The 18,306-nt window shown below is 37.1% G+C and overlaps 1 protein-coding gene across 7 annotated transcripts in view; it reads left to right on the top strand.

Moving 5' to 3' along the window:
* gulp1a (GULP PTB domain containing engulfment adaptor 1a) overlaps positions 1 to 18,306 on the top strand; it is a 52,304-nt gene that overhangs the window by 9,631 nt on the left and 24,367 nt on the right. The window lies entirely within an intron of this gene.

The following is an 18,306-nucleotide window of genomic DNA, read 5'->3' as shown; positions in this document are numbered from 1 at the left end:
TGCATGTATTGATTTGCACATTATTTTAAGATGCTTTTAAGCAGAATGCACTTAAACATTTATCTTCTGTACAGAGACATTTTATTAATCATTTGTAGGAACATTTAGGAAATTATCGTACCTTCACAGTTTGAATAAATTTACACGCAAGTTTATAAATGAGGGCCCTGGTTCTATAAAAGCACCACAGAGCTATTTGCAAAATAAATTGTGCTTGCAGTTCTATTTCCGTTTTGTAATGGTTTACAGTGGTGACATGAATACGCACAGTCTCTAATTTACGTTTTTGAAAATGTCCTTTTAAATTGATCTTTTTGCCTGAGCATTCATGCAGAGTTGATTAAGGTGATGTTGATGAGTACAGAAATGAAATATGTGAAACTATCTACAGAGGGTAGGGAAGGGAATTTTTGCCTGAACATTAGCAGTGCAGACCCAGTTGGGGTGGTTCGTGGAAACTGTCTTAAAAATGAATTGGTGAAATAGTATGTTTTGAGAATATCACCACAGGTGATGACCTCCAGGAGACTAGTCCTCTGTGACAGATGAGGTTAACACCAGTCAGCGTGTGTGCAAAGATGCTGTGCTTCAGCTAGTGGTTGAAGACAGACTTTTTTTTCTTAAACCAGCTCTGTGGACTGGCAGGTTGAAATGGAATGCATAGAAACAGATTATATTTAATACATATACCGTAGAACATTTTATTAAATGCAAGAAATGAAAGTTTTTTTCAATGCAGTGAATAGTAAGCGAGGCATTCATGCTTTACAGAAGACACAAGAATACCATAGAAGTATCAGAGTAGTCCAATACTATTTGTGTACAATATTCCAATTCTCCTGAAGCCATGTGAAAGCTTTGTTGTGAGGAAAAGACCATAATTTTGGTCATTATTCACTGAAATCCACCATGCTTTTATGATGCATGATGCATTTTCTCAGCTTGAATGCCTCAGTCTCCATGCATTGTACAGTAATTGCATGACAACAAAACCAGTACAGTACCTCAAAATGTATTGCATTGTTTTCCACAAAAGAAGACATTTATACTGTTTTATTGAGCAGCATGGTGTGCATAAATAAGACAATTTCTTCATGCATGTTTCTCTAGAATCAGTGATGGTGTTGTCTATCCGTTTTCAACATATGAACAAATACATACATGTCTAATCTAACATAAGTCTGCTGTTGGCTGTTGCAGATCACTTTGTTCACCTTTTTGTTCAAAATGACACAAAAATTTGCCAAGGAATGTTTTTTGGTGTGTTCATATTTTTACCCTTATTAAATGGCCAAAAAGTCAATCAAACTTAGCGGCTTGTGTAGTATGTACTTTGTGCGAATAGCAACGTAAACGTCAGCAGTAATGTCTTTGTAGGTGTGTATCTTACTTGGGGCAAGAGAGTCTTAAATCTCTAGACACTCAAAGTTATTAGAATCATTCAACCCTGAACTTGAGCTGCTTTTACCTTCAGAGTCTTTCCCATGAGGCTGTATGTCATTCCTGACACATGATGTTGAAGTGTAGGACTGTGGTGTTGTTTCTATATCCTATCCTTAACCACTACTTAGAGACTCACCTGAGATTTACCTGCCTTTATCATAGACTGGTTGTTTGATTTAGATTTATTTGGCTTTGTTTTGGGGATGATCTTTAAAAGAAAAGCAACTTTTTTGGTGGCAGTTTTTTAAGAGAGATCATGGCAATATCTAGTTTTGTTAGTGTCTCTGTAAGATAGCCTTTTGCATCTGCTTTTCAGAACTATGCTATAATTAAGTCCAAACGCACACAATAGGCTATGACTACTGGATAATCACAGTGTTTATGCTCTGTGTGAATACCCTCTGTTTCACATTGTTTTTGACCTTTTGGGAAATTAGACCCAAATCCCACTGCGTTTTAGCAGATCTATCATGTTTCACCTTCAGGGGGTTTTAGTCATTAAAGGTGTTTTTTAATCATTTATAATACACTGTGACTTTGTGGCAATATCAAAATAGCAACATTAGTTTAGCTAATAGGGGAATGAACGGTCTGTTTGTCTGGTCAGTGGCAGATGGGGGAATATTTGGGAAAGTTCATTATTTTTAGCATTTAGTGATGCTAGTTGCGCGCACACTCACACACACACACACACACACACACACACACACACACAAAACACGGACATAAACAGAAAGCAATTAGAAAGACCTATCAACACTTGAGTGTTAAGGACCCTTCATACCAAGGACATTAACAATAACAATAAAGATTTCATTTTTTCTTTTTGGAAAGATCCATTTTTAAATCCATTCAAATTAAAGTGTATGCTCAGTAAAATGCCAAACGAGCAGAACCGAAAAGATTTTGAAGAGTGTTGGCAACCGGTACAACAACGGTACCCATTGACTTGCATTGGTTTTGTGTCCGAAGGGGTAACGCCATTGTTCATTTATTCTTCAAAATATCTTATTTTGTGTTCTGCGGAAGCAAGAAAGTCATACAAATTTGAAATGACAAAAGGCTGAGTAAAAGATGACAGAATTTTCTTTTATTGGTGATGTATTCCTTTAAAACTGATATATTGACTGATATTAAAGGGGTCATATGGCGGAAGTACGTGTTTTTCTGTGTCTTTGGTGTGTTATAAGTTGCCCATGCATGTATTAGACACGTAAAATTGCACAAATGAAAGTGTGGGAACAAAAGATGCATTCTATCTAAAAGCGAATGCTCAACCAGACTTGTCTGAAACGCCTCGCGTAACCACACCCCGTCGAATCTACGTAACTTCGTAACATGATTTGACTAAGACCGCCCAAATCTACACGTAGTTAAGGTGGGAGTAATTGTAAATCTCATTGTATCGCCTGTCAGTACAATTGCTTTGGAACCTGGTGTTCCAAATATGGTAAGAGGCGTTACATTTCCGTCACACGCTTGCAGTTTTCGTCCAATCACTACGCACTGGTGAACTGGCCAATCATAGCACACCTTGCTTTTCAGAGCGATGAGCTTTGTAAAAAATCAGCGCGTTTCAGAGAGGCGGGGCAAAGAGGAGAGAGATACAAACATGCACGGTATGTGGAAAATACAATGTTTTTTAAACTTTAAATGGTGTATACACATTGTGTTACATCTAAAACAAACAATAATATTCGTTTTAGCCGTGCAATATGACTCCTTTAAAACACACTCATATGGAAGTATGAATAAAGTTAAATTTATCATCAAATTTAAGACCACACACATTTTGTACTGGAATTTTCTGTATATAGTCTGACAGCAGTCAACCTGTTACTGCGCTTTCTCAGAGCCAGCGTGTTTAGTTCTGTATGGCCTTTTACCGACTTTGATACAGAGTGTATAGTATCAGAAAAACAGATCAGTTAACACGAATGGCATTCTTGTTTCTTTTATTGCAGTGTCAAGATAAAGAATCCCATCACCACCCACTGTTGCTTCTCCCTGCACTTCTGGCTTCCTCCAGTAACCTCAGCGTGCTCTCTGCTCTTTTGTTCTGCGAGCCAGGACATTTAGTGTACCTTGGTTGCCCTTTGCGAAGACAGGTTGGCAGTGTACTTTACAAATCAGCACACACTGCTGTGTGTTTGGATTTGTGTTCAAGTAATTTCAGTGGATGTGTAAATACGGCATACACAATTAAAGAGATAGTTCATTGTCTATCATTACTCATTCTCATGTTCTTCTAAACCTGTAAGACTTTTTGTACTGTGGAACACAAAAGAAGATGTAAAGCAGAATACTTGCGACTTAAAGTTCATTGCATGGATAAAATTGCAGTCAGGTTGTCTTCCATGGATGAACAGAAGTTGTACGTGCTTGGAATGGCATGATGGTGAGTAAATGACTAAAGTATTTTCATTTTTTGGTGAGCTATTCTTTAAGATTGAATCGTACATATGAATAGTATGTGACAGGACAAATACAGTTTTGTCTTTTTATCCTATTTGTCACATTTGTCCAGTATCTATTTTCTCGGTTTGTGTCATACTCTAATCCATTTGGAGAAAGATTTTATAGCAACACTGTGTTTGACTGAATTTAAAATGGTCTTAGGATCTCTTTCAATTTCTATAAAAAAATCAATTTCTTCCATTTGTTTGAGCCGTCAAACTGACCATTCTCTCAACCTGTGGTGTGAGTTGGTGCAGGGCTATCTGTTTGTCCAACTAATGGCAGTCAGAAGAGTGTAATTATTTTGCGATTCTGTTTAGTGCCGCTGATGAAAGAAAAAATTACACACTTCTTCACCTATAAGCATTTTCTTTCATTTTTTACAATTGAAAGAATTATGAAAGTTTTCTTGCAGTCATGCACTAATAAAATCAAGCGTTTAATCCTGAGAGATTTGTCTTAATTCCAGTCAAAAGATTTAAGTGATTCTGTGATGTGATTACATAATAAGTGTCTCGGTATTCTTTAATGCACAATAAACCCATTGCCCAAAAAAGCAGGATCAATGGTGTTCTCTGATAAATCCTGTTTTCCAACCAAATGATGTGACAGATTATTTAGATGATCCCACTAAGAATTTACTTGTATTTTTTTAACAAAATAAATTTCTCGTTTGAGTGTACCGACTTGAGTAATGGCATGTTATTGTTTTACATTTGTGCAGTGTGTACAGAGAAGTCTGCGTTTGTGAAGAAGGTGTGTATTTTTCAAATAAATCTATTACTAGAAGGGAAAACTGTTTTCTAGTTGCTGTCAGACTTATGATACTGGGACTCCATAGGAAGCTTACTTTCATAACTGAAATAATTATTTTCTGAGATTGCTGCAGTGCATCATGGGATTGTGTTTTCCCACAAAGGATACAAGTGATGCCATATAATGCAGAAATTTGGTGAAAACAACAATCATGCTCTCTACCCTTTGGAACCGTGTCAGGAGCACACCTATAAATTCTTTACAATGCTGCCCAAGAAAGATACTTGCTGAAAACAACTTTGAATATGAATTTGATGTTGTAGGATTTTTCTTTACTCTCTCAAAAACATTGTACGTTCCAGCCATTGTTTAAACACGCTAGTGTTGTGGACCAAATTTCTCCCACCAATGTCTCTTCGGTTGTAGTTGCACTCTAAATGTATTGACCTTGGTTGTTTTCTGCATCTACGGTAGACTCCCAGCAGCTGTGAGACATCTTGTCAACCAACCTTTTCTCTTGTGTGTTTTATAAGCTCTTTTCCTTTTTTCACTTATTGCCAGGCAGCGATGTCTCATTACAGGCCTCTTCATCTGTCAGAGCTCCACCAGTGTCTGATATAAAAGGCTCTGCATGATGTGTATCATTCTGTTCATGTGACCTTGTATAGCCCAACGTAACTCTTTAGCCCGGGCAACAGGGCATGGCTTCTCTCGGCTTACATGACCAGATTATTTTATGTATGTGGCAGCTCGATGATTTTCATACAGGCAATTGTGTTCTTAATCGTCAAATTGCTTTTTAGGACACTGTAGAAACAACATGATAAAATACACAAAATGTTCTGTATATGGTTACATTTATTGTTGATAGTAAACAGAACTTTGGCATTCAGAATAATATTTTTTCCTAAATTATTTACAGCATTATCCAGTATGTGCTCATTTAAAATAACCTTACAAGAAAACTATGAATACATCTAATTCAATCAGAATTGAATGTCAGAGCTGATCTTTTCAGTCAGTGTGTTTTTGTTCGCTTATACGTACATACATCTGCTTAAGTGCTAGTGGCGTATATGGCAAACACGACTCGAGTGCCTAGAGTTTTGTCCCTTCAAAGACGAAAGCAAACTCATCTCTGCTCATTTTGTACCAAATGGCATCCTTTATTTCTGTATGTCTAAGCACAGTCTCTGTATTTCTTGTTCTTATCCCTTGCTTGGCCATGTGATTTATGTATCGATTTCAGATTCATGCAGTTAGAGACCTTGTGTGCCCTGTAGTTTATACCAGAGCTTGCTGAGAAATGCATTAGGATAAAGGAGTCCGTCTCCCATGTTGTTTGTGGGCTTGTCCTGCATCTCACCCTGTATTCAGACCCTTTTAGTACATTTTCAGTGAGAGTCGCCGTATATAATTTAAAGCTGGTTATATGGAACATGGTGGCAGTTCTGTAATAACTCATAAGAAGTAACTGGGCTCTCTCTCTCGCTGCTATTACTGCTATTTACTACTTTGTCAGAGTTGACGCATTTATCTAAAAGGGACTTTGCAGTACGAGATGGACGGCACTCCTGGGGTGGCCTGTAGCACCATGGTGATGGTTTATTGATCATCTTTCGGGGGCTTTGAATCTGACTGCACCCCTAAGTCATGAGCTCAGATCTTTAACTGCCATGCCATACTATCTTAATGTTATCAGACCAGTTCTGCTTTTTGATATGTGGGTGGAAATGTTATCCAGAAATTAATGTTCATTAGAATGCTAAATCATATCACTATAGATATCCAATCCTCTTTGAAGTTCTACCTTAGGTTCTCACCAAAGTAATGTTCAAAGCATAGACACACGAAGACCTCCAATGATATTTTTGCAAAAAAATATGAATTATTTCTCACTAGTCACAGCCCCTAATTGATTTAATTTCTGCTGTAATTAATCTGAATTGAAGCTATCAGATCAATTAATTTCCTCAAGGAAATTAGGCTTTTCTAACTATATTAAAACCAGCATATTGTCAGTAATCAAACTGAGATATTAATGTTTGTGCAATTCTTTGCCTCGGAAATTTGGCTTGATAAAATAACCCCCTGTCAGTACAGATAAATGGGCGGTTGTAATGTATTACACTACATATTTTCCTTTTGAAAACAAGACCGTTTTCAACTATAGATATAGCTGTGTGTTTTGTCAGGACTGACTTTAGTAATGTGCTCATTTCTCCCCATATTTATTGGAGAAAATATGAGGGCTCTAAATATCGCAAGATTGATATACGCTGTACCATCACTGTCACAGAAAATGGCCATGGTTGTTTTTCAAAATGTATTTTTTGACACACAGTAACGCAAGATGAAGGATCAATGGGAGAACTGACCCTGCAATGTTCAAGCATCTCCGTTTTACTCTTCCTATCATCGTGTGAAGAAACGTCTAAACTAGGTAAATGTATAAACACCTAGTATGCGAATAGCAATAAAAAATTATGTTTTATATTCAGACAGAAGCAGGGACCTAATGTACAAAGACTTGCGTTGATTCCATACTAAAACATTGCTTACGGACAAAGCTGTAAATGTGCGTACGCACAAAAATACTCACGCCAGACATGAAGTTGGCGTGGAGGAACGCACATTCTCACGTTAATTTCACTGTTAGTACATCCGACCGTGAGCGTGAAAGCTGGCGTACGCAGCGTTGATACATGAGGCCCAAGGTGCTTCAGTTTAATGGAACTTACAATAATAGGAGACAAAAAATATTTATGTAAGTGTAAGGCAGAGATGAAAAAGATATAAAGCTAGAGTAGAGGTGATCATTTTGAGAAATTAGATTATGGGATGGGATTTTATTTGTGTATAAAGTTTTTTATGGGATGTGTCTTTGTTTTATGGTAATGGTTTTGTTTAGTGCCTGTGGAAGAGGGGATTTCAGATGAACTCAACTGATCAAGTGGAGGTTTTAAAGCTTTAACCATAAAGCAACAGACAACGTGAAGGTTCTAGAGTCGTACCACATAGAACTGTGTGACGAACAGAGTGTAATGTAATCCCTCTTTAGTCTTTAGTTTATGTTTTTGTCTCTTTTTCCTCTTTCATCTAGTGCAAGCATGTATACTTGTTTAAATGATCGACCTGTATGAATCTTAAACATCTCATGAGATAGAGAACACACAAAAAAATATTTTGGTACCCACCCATTCACTTCTATGGTATGTACATAAAACCAATGCATGTCAATGGGTACTGCCGTTGTTCGGTTACCAACGTTTTTCTTAATATCTTCTTTTGTGTTCTGCAGAAGAAAGAAAGTCATTTGAAACGACAAGAGGGTGAACAATCTCTAAAAAAATATGCTTAACACCAATGCTCAAATATGAATAATTTTCTAATGCCAAGATATTTAGGATTTGCCAGATGGTAAAGGTAAAACATTCTCTTTTAGAACATTTTTTTTGTGGTTTCAGTATTTTTGCTTTATAATTCCCACAAACCTTCATTCTTTCATTCATTATACATAAGAATATCCTCATTCTATGTGGAAAGAATCCATTTTCATCCCCGTCTCTTCTTACCTCGTGGTTTCTGCCGGCAGAGACACTCGCCCTCGCTGAAATGCTAAAATTCAGGTGCGGTTTAATCGATAATGTGAATGCTGTGGGTGTGAGTTTTCAGCCAGAGGTCTCGGCGTCTGCAGTTCAGAGTTGAGGTCTGATTAATTCCATTCTGCTGCTCTTGAAATACTGCTCAACTTAACTTGACTCAGTTGACACATGAAATCAATTATTCTAACTGGGTCAGGCAGTAATGAAGCCCCTGCCTCAGATTAAAACCCTCCTTCTTTCTTCTCGCACTGGAGTTAAAAGCTGTGAATTTTAAAGAACAATGACACAGAAGGGCCTTTTGGAGTGTTAAGGTTCAGACTGATTTGTTTCTTTCTCAGACTGAGACTGCATTTTTACAGAGTCTTCCATGCTGTTTTTCCTGGAGGGATGACTGTCTGGAAGTGCTGACCTAAGTTATTAACAAATATTTGTAACTGGTTTGTTAGATAGGAAGGATGTGTCTGGTTTTTGGACGACTGAATTCAGCAGTTTCCAGAATATTGTGTGTTGGGGTCTGTGTGGCTGGGTTTGAGAGTCTTTATCTGCCCATGACAGAACATTACAGCTCTTAAGCCCATTGCACATTGAGTCCGAAATTTGCGTCCGAAATTTCCGCACGTTATAAAATAAATACGACCTCACGTTGTGTCAATCACATTTAAACACTGCCTCCGATATTTTCATCCGTCATAAAAAAATTCGGACCGGGTTTGATTTTCTGCGTTTTCGCATCCATAGCAAGCATTCTGAGTGACCTTTTATAACAATTCAGAGACACTGTACAAACGAGAGGCAAATAAGAAAAAACGCATACGAAAATTTCGGACTGTATGTGCAAAGACCTTTATGGTTAAATGGCTTTACACATGTACTATCTAAGTGCTTAGAATAAGGACCTAGCTGTGTTTTAAAACAATAGCAGTTTCTAGCAAATAGCGCTTTCCCAATTCTTTGACTGATCAAATTTGTGACTGCTTCTACTTTAAGAGAAACATGTGGCCATTGTCATTCACTGAATCCATTAGTTCAGTTTTGAGCTTTAGAGGTCCAGCCTGTAATTTTTTGGAGGATCTATTGAGAGAAATGCAATATAATATACATGTCTTCAGATGAGTATAAAGACCTTACATAACGAAGCGTTATGTTTTTATTACCTTAGAATGAGCTATTTCTATCTACATACACCGTGGGTCCCCTTACATGCAATTCACCATGTTAGCCCTAAACGGACAAACTGCTCTACAGAGCGCGTTTCGTGAATACGTAGTGAAAATGTGAAGACATCTTATTCCTGTGTCAGCCACCGTAGTGCTTCGAAAGGAAGGGACGAGCGGTGGGATGAGTTGTTGGTTGCAATTCGCAACCTCACTGCTAGAAGTCGCTAAATTTCATACACCGGACCTTTAAGCCTTGTTCATTTAAAAGGGCTATAAGAAAATCTGCCTTTGGTCTTAATGACGGTTAGATTCTGTCCTCCCACAGGAAAATATTTTCAAGTGCCAGACGTTCTTTATAACATTTTAGAAGTGCTGACATCTTCAAGTTAAATGAACAAGGCTCTGAATGTTCTGCTTGTGTGTTTGAGGAGCTGTCAGACTACTTCATGGAAAGCAAACGAAGACAAAACGCCTGTCCTACGGTGTGGGCTTATTGCTGATGACAGCACAGAGATGAATTATTCTGGAGCACTTCTCAGGGCAGTACCTGTATCATAGTGAGGGTCTGTAACTTTTACACTGACATAGTCCCCGCAGTCACTCCTGCCAGTGTTTTATGAGCCTCCTTGACTTAAGTTGTATTTAAGCTTAGCCTCATTGCTGATCAGACTGGTCCATTGCTGATCCATTATCAGACTAATAATGGAAAATACGCTTTATAACATTATCACAAATCATGCAAAATACACTATCATATTCCCGTAGCAGTATAAAATAAACAGGTAGGATGAGTTTATAGCACAAAAAAAATGACGTAACATTGATGTGTGCATGCCTGGTAGGGTAATCTAACGGGTAGGATGAAATTTCAGGACACCTGCAACATTTCTCTACTGCATAAAAGCTTTATGGTTTATCTACGCGCTTTACCTGATGAAAGAAGTCACTGGTTTGTGCGCGTGGCGCGCCTGTGTGTGTGTGTGTACGCGTGCAGGTTTTTTTGGCACTTGTCGGGTCTGGAACGAATTCCCTCCCTGTCCGTATCCGCAGATTGATCGTCTGCGCAACGTTGCATGAAGTCAAACACAGCCGATATTATCGGATATCGTGATGATTTTTAAATCAATTATCAATTTTTTTTTTAAACACATCGCCCAGCCCTAGTGTACACGTGCCATTTATTCCATTAAGTCACCATTTTGGTCATATAACCTGTTTCGTTTTTGTACAGAATACAAGAGATTCCAAGTCTCTTGTTTAACACTTCTGTGAATTTCTAAAGAAAGCATAGTGGAAAACTACCATATTGTAGCTTTTAGTTTTCCAGGTAAAGAACTTCAAGTGAACTGAACTAAACTCAAATTTGGGTTAGTTTTTAAATTAGTTGAATGCTTTAAGCGTTCCTGCCTCCTACCCATGTGGTGAATTTAGTTGTTAACAGATGTGAGAATTTGAGCTTTTGTGGAGCGAATGAAAAAATGCCCAGTGTGGTCCCATTTAAAAACATTCCTCATGGTTCTCACGTTTATTCCGACATTTATTTCTACCTAATAAGTGAATGTTATGTTCTAAATAAAACACACAGGCACCACATATGTGTTTTACTTTAAGAAGACTAAGCATTTAACCTGTGTTAGTAATGTACAGTATAAATGAATACATATATACAGAAATATTTCTCCCCAAAAGTGTTCCATCAATTGAAATATATAGAGGCAAGAACATTTTTAATTCATATTTTCTAGATCCTTTGGAATGAACACTGATCTAGTTTGTAGTTGCCGATGTTTGTCTGAACCCCGGCTGCACTATTTCACTATTCTTTTACATGTGTTGTCTCCAGTGTTGTGGCACATAGCTGCAGTGCTTCTTTGCATTATTAACAGCATTAAACGTTCTTTGATTTGATATTTGGCTTTTATGTAGCATGATTTGTTCCAATATCTGAAGCAAAATGTGTTTTTCTGCACATTTGTCTCACGGGAAATACGTCTCATTCATCATCTTTTGTATATGACAAACTCTGACCTACATCTGACATCCAGTAAACAGAAGCTCTGGTGCACCTTCAGATTTCCAATTTTGTCGCTAAAGATGTGCGACATTTACATTGCTAGTCAATTTCTACCTTGGATATGTACATATCAAAATGACACATGATGTAAAATCATTTGATCTTTATGAAAATTGTTCTCATGTTTGCAACACGTGTTCTCTCTCTCTGTGGTTCCTCAGCAAACTACCACTAATTGGCAATTATGTGTTTTCAGTGTAGTGTTGATACATTCTGTATTACTCTCGTTAGTGTGAAACCAACACAACATACTGTATTCTCATCTGTCTAGACAGAAATGTGTGGTGTGAAGAGAGACTGGGTTAGACGTTGGTAGGTGTTCTGATACTCTTGGTCCTCTTGATCATGATCTATTGGCTCTGTAGCCACGGGTACATTCTGCTTGACGGTATGAGCTGGCTGTAATTCAGTTTCCACAGATATAGAGCAGAAGCCTCTGATTCCCTCACAGATGGACTGCAGTATATGACCCTGTAGGGCCAGGCCAAGTAGGTTATGATAGAATATGAGAGTACATTTTGACGCTACTGCAGCCACAATACATTTTTATATCCCAACTATTGTCAATACTTGTATTCTGTGACATCGCTGATGCATAAATGCAAAAAATATTGTTGTTCCTAAATAATAATATAAATATTACAGTACAATCATTTTAGGTGAAAAAAGATGTTTCACAATGCACTGCTCTAATTCTTCCTATATCGAACAAAATGATCAACGGACAGACTTTAATAACCATAATCTTGATATCATGTTAATACTCATATGATACACTCTTAAAAATAAAGGTGCTTAAAAGGTTCTTCACAGCGATGCCATAGAAGAACCAGTTTTGCTTCCACAAAGAACCATCTCTTTCTTACTTTTTTATAATCTGAAGAACTTTCTTTCGCCACAAAAACCCTTTTGTGAAACACAAAGGTTCTTGGGATGTTAAAGGTTCTTTATGGAACCATTTAAACAAAAAAGAACCCTTTGAAGCACCTTTATTTTTTTAACAGTGTAATATCATAAAAATTGAGCACCACTATCTGGTTGACACTCAAATGTAGTAATGTGTGATTTACTGGCAAAAAATAAACCAAATTAAAGATGCATTAAATAAATAAATTCAGTATAATTAAAAAAATTCAATAGACTTCACTATTTATATGTATAATATTATAGTATTATGAATTATTTTCAACTATTTGTGTAATGAAAACATTTCAAATAATGCTTTTTAAACTATGCATTTCAATCTCTGTGTCAGTCTAAACCTGGATTTCTAAGCATATATAACAAAATTTATAAATGTAAGATGTCAAGCATTTAATGTTGTATATCTACTTGAAGGCAATTTTAAAAGCCTAAGCGTTTCCTGATAGAAGTCGCGCCAGTGTCAGCTATTCAAAGCGAACACACAATAGGCTTCTATGAAGCGTGTGCTATTTCAGTTGAATGGATGGTGACTTCATTTCCAGCTAGCTTTGTGCTGAATGGTCAGCTCAATTTTCTCAGCAATCAGCTACAACAATTCATAAGTGTATTTTTGAGATTTTATCCTATATATCTCCGTTTAAGATCCTCTGGAGGTTGGAAACACCTTAAAGTAGGATCAGCTGGAGCTTTTGCTTATAGATCAACAAGTGAAAATGCCAAAATGATGTGTAAGTTTAGGTGAAGCACCTGGAAAAAGGAAAATATGACCTTACTGTAATACGTTAAACATTTATCTTTTGTGAAAGGTTTAATGACAAAACACAGGTACTTAGTGAAATATTTACCTGTTTTAGGCATATTTAAAGTCTATATAGAGAAACATATAAAGCAAAATAACTTTTTATAGAATTTGCACTACACAAAAAATAAATGGATATTTATTCGGATTATGTGTATAAAACAATAAAGATTTACATAAAACTGTAAGATCCACCTTGTGGAGCTTTTACTGTATTGGCTGTTATGTTGCAACTATGTTTTGCTCTCCAGGTCCCCACAGCTGTCATGTGACTGAAAACTATGAAAACATGCATGAGCTTTGGTCTGGTCACTCGCACCGGTGCGCCTAAATATCTTTTCACAGACTCGCACAGTCATTTTCAGAAACGGACACGTTGTACAAGCCTGCGGCAATATTGCTTCGGCTCGGAAGTGACATTTTCTTGCGAAGAGGTTACTGATTTATATCTCACAAGACTTGATGGCATTCTAGAGGAATGCTTTATTGAAATATCACCGTTTTCCATGGTATTCCTTAGTGGAAGTGAAAATAGAGACAGAAATACCGTACGAGTACAGAACTTTAAAGTTGGTGTGAAAATTTGTCATGTAGAAGCAACTGAGATATTAGAAATCTCATTATAGATCTTGTAGTTATTACTCTAAGCAATTAAATGAAACCTATGTACACTTAGTTTCTAAGATTGTTTAAACCCTTCAGAGCAGATTCGAGTTTGCCAGACTGAAAAAGAGGTTTTACATTTTGTTCAATATAAACCAGATTGCAGTGAACAGACAGTGGGTGATCTGGAGACAAACCCTCACCTCATAATAATATTAGTCTGTTGCTCTCTTAGATGCTATCATGTGCTGTCTGTGAAATCATAATTCATGCTTGTTTTGCAGCAAAGTGTTTCTAAATGACTAACTTGTGTGTGAAACAGCATGGGTCACTATTGAAACATATTTCAATAGTGTTTTTCTAATTTCAGAGACATTAGTAGACATTGACCTTTCAAACTGAATCATGGTGGTCGTCCTGGGGCTGGTTGCATAATCTGCTTAGACTAGTTTTAGAGGTTAGTCATCTAATTTTTTTCTTCAAGACTGGTCATACCTTCTTTAAATCAGTTACATAAAAAGGTAGATTGGGCTAGTTGAAATATGAAAAGTAAGACTGATTATTAGTCCTACTGATTGCTAGTCAGTGAGATTAGTTGTTAAAATGCTGTCTTAATTTAGCGGCTAAGTTTATGCAACTGGGCCCTGGTGAGCTACTTTAGAGCCCCATTAAATGTTGAGAACCATGTTTTCTTTGGTAATTTTCACCTTGACAACAAGCTCTGTTCTAGTTGTTGAATTGATTGCTACTGCTACTTGAATTAGCTTGAAATGCCAATAGCTGACCTAACAAACTTGTCTGCTTCTTGACCTTGGTGTCGTGATATTTTTAGATGGTGTGGTTCTTTTGTAATTATGGCTGATCGACACAATCATCATTAATGTCAGAAAACACTTCAGCCTTCACTTCAGGAGGATGTCTATGATGCCTTAAAACATGCCCTACGTAAATAGAATCCTCTGTTTCTTGCTCTCCATCATTTTATTATTAGAGTTATAATAATATCGTCGTTGTCGGGCGGAATCCTCGCATCGCCAAACCCATTATTTTTCAGGAAATTAAAAAAACTGCATATTTTTTGAGTTATTAAACATTGTATCGTTAAAATTGGTATTATACCTTATATTGCTATCATATACTGTTGTGTACCAACATTAACACAATATTTCCCCAAAGCCATGTTTAATCGGAGATACAAGGTTTATGACTTGGGAGCAGGGATATACGAGATTACGCTGTCATTGATAAGAATGGTACGGACACAGACGTCGCTGCTGCCAGCAGTGTTCATCAAAGGCTGCGGTCACGTTGAGCCTTTTGACAAGAGAGGAGGCTTTAAGAGCTATTGAAAGCTAATGATTGTGGTTACATACATCTTCCTAAACTCTATTTTAAAGGTTTAAGAACTATAAGTGATGTAATACAAAAAACGATGAGCTGACTAGGCTGTCTAATAGGCAGAAATTAGCCGAATCTGCTCGCAAACTTACCTTCGTGGCTCACGGGCTTCCTTCTGCACCGAAGCATTACAGCTATCGATTTTTAACAAAACAGACCTACTCAAATGTTTCTAACCGATCCCCTTTTCCGTCCGCCTTAAAACTCCGAACCGGACCGGCTGCGCACAGTGACACATTTCAAAAATTGCCGCCGGAACGGTGACGTAATCCGCTTCGATTTTGAAATGGCATGGCTTCTGGTGTCTTGTGACTGTTTGCGTCATAACGTTTGCCTACGTTATGTAATGGCATTGGCTGTCCCGCTCCAATTGATTCACACGCTAACCTTGAGTGTATACGGTTGAATGAAATGCGACTGGGTGCATTCCTGGAGCGCGATCATCGGTAATTAAAACCTTATGTGCTCATCACACAATGATATCATATGTGACCCTGGACAACAAAACCAGTCTTATGTGTCAATTTTTACATAATCTGAAAGCTGAATAAATAAGCTTTCTGTTGATGTATGAGTTGTTATAGGACAATATCTGGGCGAGATACAACCGTTTAAAACTCAGGAATCTGAGAGTGCAAAAAAATCAAAATATTGAGAAAATTACCTTTGAAGTTGTTAATCTGGGGCACTGTGGCAGGCCATCCACTCACAAAAATAAAGTTTTTATATATTTAAGGTAAGAAATTTACAAAATATCTTCATGGAACATGATCTTTACTTAATATCCTAATGATTTTGGGCATAAAAGAAAAATCGATCATTTTGACCCATACAATGTATTTTTGTCTTTTACTAAAAACGTTCCCGTGCTACTTAAGACTGGTTTTGTGATCCAGGGTCACATATGGTCATAAGATTCTGAATGTAACGTGACCTGTTTTTAATGCTTTTATACTGTTTTTGGTCAGTGTTTGCAATAAATACTCGCAGCTGACTTGTATTTGCTTGTTCCGTGTTTTACAGTATATGGTTGGGAAGTGGGCAGGTTTAGGTTTAGGGTGGGAGTGGGGTTAGGTGCTCTAAAGCCCATTGCACATTGAGTCCGAAATTTGCGTCCGAAATTTCCGAACGTTATATAATAAATACGACCTCATGTTGTGTCAATCACATTTACACACTGCCTCCGATATTATCGTCCGTCATAAAACAATTCGGACCAGGTTCGATTTTCTGCGTTTTTTGCATCCGTCAAGCATTTTTAGTGGCCTTTTATAACAATTCAGAGACACCGTACAAACCAGAGCCAAATACGAAAAAACGCATACGAAAATTTCGGACTGTATGTGCAAAGACCTTAACGTTTTTACTTGTGCATGTATCTGCTTCGTAACTTTTAATAAAACACATTAGAACTGAGAAAAAAAACATGCCTCTAGGAGACATTCCACTCGAAAGATGCAGCGATTTGTACCTGGAGCTACATATTTCATCAGATCTTTCAACAGATCTCATCCCCATTGACTCCCATAGTATTTATTTTCCCTACTATGGCAGTAAATGGGGGATGAGATCTGTTTGGTTACTGACATTCTTCCAAATATCTTTATTTGGAACAAAGGTTTGTAAATGATGACAGAATTTTCTTTTTTAGGTGAACTATCCTTTTAACTGTCAACATTTCTCTCTAATGTCAGCCAGGTGTATGTAATATTTTGACTGCTCCAGGAGTCAGGACCCCTTGAAGCATGTGGTCCAAACTGCAGAATAAGTACTTTTACCTCACGAAATGGAAAATGCCACAGTCTTAAAAGCATTGCTCTCCCCTCCCCGCGTCTTCCCACACAAGGTGGAGGGGGACGGTGATGGAAAGCAAAACAAATTTTTATATAATAAAGTAAAAGAATCCTTAAAAATATTCTCAGACCTGGTGTTGCCAATACTAACATGGCCCCACCCCACTTTACTTCTGCCTGGAAATGAGCAGAAAGCAGAGCTCTACTTTTTCTCTTTGCTCAGTATCAGTAAATGAGCTGAACATCTTTGTGTGTTTTTGCCAGTATCTTGGTCATCTGTGAATTGTGACATGTGGAATAAGGCTTAAGTGTCACATTTCAGTAAAGCATAATAACACGGCTAGCTGCCAAAACTCCACTGCCTTGCACTCGACCTTGCGCTGTGGCTGAAAGTATGAACCAGAATTTTTGTGGTTTGTCTTTTTTGTTTCTGTGGTGTCTTATTCTGTTAATGTCTCTATTTGAAAGACTGTCATCGCTGACCAAATTTTAATTTGGTAATTTTAATATATATTTTTTGGCCTTTTTGCCTTTATTATTTTCACAGTGCAGTGTGAATGAGGACAGAAAGCAAAGTGGGAGAACGAGGGGGGTGGGTCCAGGAAAGGACCTCGAGCTGGGACTCGAACTCGATGCGCAACCGGGCGACGTCAGAGCGCTAACCACAAGGCTATGTCATTTGAATATTTTTAATTTTAATGCAGCACTTATTTTATTTTCAATGAGCATTATTTTAGAACCATTAAGACCATTGTCCATTGTAGAAATATTTTTAATTTTTAATAACTCCGTTTGCAAAAAATGACTGCTGTGTTCATATTGCCATGTTCAATAAATGTGTATATTTGCATTTGCACTATTTCTACATCATAGTAGTTGTTGTACTGCTTTTAGTTGATAATAGTTTTAATTTGACAAAATTACAATAATGACAGTAATCGTTATGATAATGTTATATTATTATATTTTTTAAAAATACATTGTAATCATCTTAAAAATGTAAACTGATGATGCACTACAGTAATAAGAATCGCTTTTTTGTACAAAAAAATTCAACAAAAGAAAAATGCAAAACTCAAAAGTCAGAGAAGTATGTTTAATTTTATTTTTTTATTTCAAATCCATTTTCTTTGTCATGATTTTTATATGACCAGAACATATCTGCCCACAGTCTTAATGGACAGCATTTCAAAACATAAATGGACTAAACAACTATTTTACCCTCTAGTCATGACAACATATTACTATCATTCTGTCTCCTTTTCTCTCTTTCTGTTTTCTTCCCTGTTTTGTGTCA

The sequence above is a fragment of the Triplophysa rosa genome, linkage group LG6 (assembly GCF_024868665.1).
Source record: "Triplophysa rosa linkage group LG6, Trosa_1v2, whole genome shotgun sequence".
Classification (NCBI taxonomy): Eukaryota; Metazoa; Chordata; class Actinopteri; order Cypriniformes; family Nemacheilidae; genus Triplophysa; species Triplophysa rosa.
Note: the sequence above shows the minus strand (reverse complement) of the source record. Positions and strands in the feature narration are given on the sequence as shown.